The sequence below is a fragment of the Cupressus sempervirens genome, chromosome 7, assembly GCF_028749045.1.
Source record: "Cupressus sempervirens isolate cs-2001-9-10 chromosome 7, ASM2874904v1, whole genome shotgun sequence".
NCBI lineage: Eukaryota > Viridiplantae > Streptophyta > Pinopsida > Cupressales > Cupressaceae > Cupressus > Cupressus sempervirens.
The window spans coordinates 379329781-379334155 of NC_143124.1; the positions used below are offsets into that span (position 1 = coordinate 379329781).

At 42.6% G+C, this 4375-nt stretch overlaps 1 pseudogene; it reads right to left on the reverse strand.

Moving 5' to 3' along the window:
- Positions 1 to 2461: 2461 nt before the first annotated feature.
- Positions 2462 to 4135, reverse strand: LOC149547050 (aldehyde oxidase GLOX pseudogene; annotated as a pseudogene).
- Positions 4136 to 4375: the final 240 nt, after the last annotated feature.

Below are 4375 nucleotides of genomic sequence, written 5' to 3' on the forward strand. Positions count from 1 at the left end.
ATTAAAATGGTATATAAATAAATTCAAAACTTACTAATAATTTATTTAAAATTTAAAAATATTCAAAGAGTTTAATGGTGAAGTTGAAAGGCTCACAATGAGCCCCCAACATCTAAAAGAGACGAGGGTTGAACCTTCCAAAAAAAATTGAAAATAATATTTTTACATTAAAATATAAACTAGTAGCTCATTGGTTTTTACTTCATTTTAAATTATTTTTACTTACTCTTGTACAAAATTATTCATCTTAATTATGAAAGAAAAACTAAATAGTTAGTACAATTTGAATTATCAAAATAATTTCTTTATTGTGTATCATAAATAATTTAGATTATATTTTTTATTACTTGTCATAAGAAACTTAACAATATATTATACTTTGAAATTGACCTACAAATCCTTATATTGTATAATGAAAAAAATTATATATTTATTAACAATTACAACTAATAATATTAATTAAAAGTTTGATAGAACTTAGTATACTAATATTATCACTGAGATCATATATTTAGAACCATTGCATTTTAAAATAAGAGTGACTTTACCCACCCCCAAAATGTGGGCAAGACTTTTACAATTAAAAAAAAGGTTTGAATTAAAAGTCAAGGAAGGCAAATGAATGGGGCATTTTAGAAGAATAAACAAATTAGAACTTTTTCCAAACATTTTCAAATTAGTACATAAAGCATATTGAGAACATAGATAGATGAAAAGAGCTAGGGATTTGAAAAGGAGTTGAAAAACAATGGAGGGGCCATACTTGCTTTAGTATTCCCTAATTTTTTTGGTTCAAATTGGGGATGAATGAAATTTTAAGCACTACTTGTATTTATGCGAGTGGCTTAACTGACACACTCCAACCATTGACTAATAGTGGTTAGGAGTGGGCCCAACCACTCTTAACCAATACCATAAGACCAATGCATAGCAGTGCCCCCAAGCTATTAGTTAAGAGTGGCTAGGTCCACTCCTAGCCAGTATTAGTCAATGGTTCTAGTGTGTCGATTAAGCCTGGCCATATTTATGTTCTATTGCAAATTTCATCTTGAAAATTGGCCAAGTAAAGAACAATCTCTTTCTTCACCATTCATTGTCACTTCTAGAAAATGACCACCGTTACTTGTGAAGTATTTGGATTCCAACTAGTTGCTGAAAGTTCTAGCAGAATCCACCATCACTAGACATCACACAAAGCATCATAGGTTATGACAGTGCCAAAATACATAATAATACCACCATTATCAGAGACATTTAGGTAGAAAACTGTGACTTGTTGTGTTCATAGTATGTCCAAGCTGATGCCAACAAGGGACAACTTAATCATCACACACTAAGTCTTGATTCCTAAACTAGAAGTCTTAAAAAATCAAATTTGAGTTAGCGTGTGATGTTTAAGGGTGATCATGCAAGAGAGGAGCAATTGAGAAAAGACCAAAACTTTTTAGAAATTAAGAAGATATTATATTTTTAATATTTTTTTAATTAAAAAACAAATATACCCCTAGGAAAATGCAAGCTTGCCAATCCAAACGAAGAATTAATGACTAAAAAATTAATTTATTTTAAAATTAGAATACATGGTTATAAAAATTAATTAAGTGAAACAAGGATTAGTTCCCCACTGATGCAGGGAGTTCAGAGAGTCATAACTTTTGACTTGAATATGGGTTTTCTTAGATTTTTTTGGATTTTTTTAAAAATCTATAGTGGAGGTAGATTCAAGTTATACTTGCTCTGTTGAGGCTGTTTTGACTTTTTTTTGAGAGCCAGAAATTCCATCTTGACCTCCGAATTTCACTTTTAAAATAGCTTAGGTGTTTTTCTAATTTTTTCGCTTTGTAATAACTTTGAAATTACTTTCTAAATTTCAAAAATTAGTTGGCAATTCGCCTTTTTAGATTAAAGGGTAGATTTAGGAATCTTTGAAATTGCTTTTAGGAGTTTTTTAGAAGTTACCAAAAATGGCATATTTCTCCTGTTGTCAAAATCTGCCAAATTTAAGAAATTTCCTATTTTTTGTAGTAGTGTTATTTAATAGAGTTTGAGAACCATGTAGAAGCAATGTTTGAGAGGAATGAAGAATTGAAAGTTTTTGAATTCTATATTCTGTTATGAAATTATTAATTTCTTTGTGAGTTCAGATTGACCTGCTACATCACCTACTTTTTACAATTACAGATATATGTTCGTTATGTAAAATATGCAAAACATGTAAGATGCCAAATTGAAATATAAAAGTATACGTGGTATATTAATGTATTCAGATGTATTCGAAATCAAGCACGCCATGCAGAGAGGAATTGTGGAAGCCTCATGAAGCACATTCACAGAAAGAATCGACATGCTTCATCATTTGTTTTATTAAAGGGTTGCCATACATGTTATCTTTGCATTATGCACAGCGGCACTGTTATTAGAGAATGGAATACCACATTCTATTCGATGCATGGTGGCAATTCTAGGAGAAGTGGAGCCACTGGCCAGCGCTCGGGATCTCGCCGTTGACGACGAAGAACATGTAGTACCCGGGAGGAGCAGCGACGGCCGACGGGGGAGCGGTGACCGTGGAGGAATAGACGGTGTTGGAGTTTGGGGCGGCCAGGGGTGTGGATGCGGAGAGGGAGAGCATCCTCTGGCTCATGGAGGTGGTGTGGGTGGTGAAGGGCGGGGCGTAGACGTTGAACTTTACCACGTTGCTGCTGGTGAGACCGTAGGCGATGGAGAAGGTGACGGTGAAGGTGGCACCGTAGGCGACGTTGGGTCCGGGGGCAGAGACCGTGATGATCTTGGGGCGGAGGACGGCGTAGACGCTCTCCAGATAGTAAGGGCTGTAGGCGTCCAACCGGAGCTCCGTGGGGAATTGCGTTCCGGTGAATTTGTAATCAAAGTGGGGGTTGGAGCCACCGGCCATAACTCTGCCATCAGGCAGGACGTTGGCAGTGGAGTGGTACATTCGGGCAATAGCGGTAGCCGCGAGAACGTACCAGCGCTTCTGTGTGGCGGGGAGGCTGTGTCTGTAGAGGTAGGGCGTGAAGACGGGTGTGTCGGCCATGTCCCACCCGGCCACACCCCTCGCCGCTCCGTTGATGATGAGAATCTCGCCGTTGGGGAGAATGAGCATGTCCGACATGGTCCTTGGCCCAGGCATGTCCTCCATGCTCCACGAGGGGTTGGCGTCCGTGATGATCATTCTTCCACAGCTGCGCAGGGCGGCCGTGAAGTTGCCGGCCTTGGCGGCGGCGTAGCCATTGTCGGGGCAGCCACCGCAGACGAGGATTTCCACCTTGGTAAACCCATCGGAGGCCGAGAGCGGCAGCATCACGGAGGACCCCGTGGAAGGGTAGTTCCGCGGGCCGTCGCCGGGCATCGTGGGGAATGTCTTGAGCACGACGTTGTTCTTGTAGTCGAGGAGAATGGAGTCCTTGTTGGCGAAGATGAAGAGGTTGCCATCGGAGGAGAGGTGGAGGAAGGGATATAGGTTGTTCTCCACTGAGGAGCTGGTTCGGGTCTGGGTGAGGAAGGGCAGGTTGTAAGTTCCCTCCCCGGCCTTCCTGGGAACGAACTCGTAGTTAAACATGCCCGTGCCCCCGACGACGATGATGCGGTTGTCGGGAAGGATCTGGTTGGCGGCGTACCAGCGGTTGTTGAGAAGCTTGACAGGCGTAGAGTTATCCCAGTCGCAGGAGGCGTCGGAGCAAGGAACAAAGTAGCGGATATCTGTTGCTCCGTCCCGCCACCCGCCAGTCTGAACGAGGGTACCGTTGGCAGCGAAAGCAGCAGAGGAGCACCAGGTGTCAGTGAAGATCATGAGGGGCCTTATGGTGTTGGTGGCGATGTTGTACTCGATGGAGTGAGCATAGCAGTCGTGGGTCAGGTACTGGTCCTGCGGATTGTCACGGCACCTCCCATTCGCTAGCAGCAGCTGCGACGGCCCGAAGTTGGTCCTGTCGAACATGACCACCGTGTTCTTGTACGTGGTGACCATGTGCATGGCCGACACCCCGCCCTTCTCTACCAGAAGATTCCATCTCCCCACCTTCACTGCCAGTTGCCCGGCTGCGCTCCAGACCCATATGCTCAACACCACGAGCGTCGCAGCCCAGACACACCCAATTCCATTCCCCAGCGACATTCTCACTACTTATATCTTTATCTCTCTCTTTCTCTTTCAAGCGCCACATTGATGATGAAAGCCTCATGGTTTGATTGGCATTTATAGGCTTCTCCTTCTTGCCGTTCTGCACATTGGAGGTCAATTGAAATCAGGATGGGATCGATAGACCCGCCTGGCTTATCCCGTGTCAAGAACAGTAACAGCCTCGCTTTCGGCTTCTGGTTGCGTTTGCAGACTACATTAGCCCTGTAAACTTCT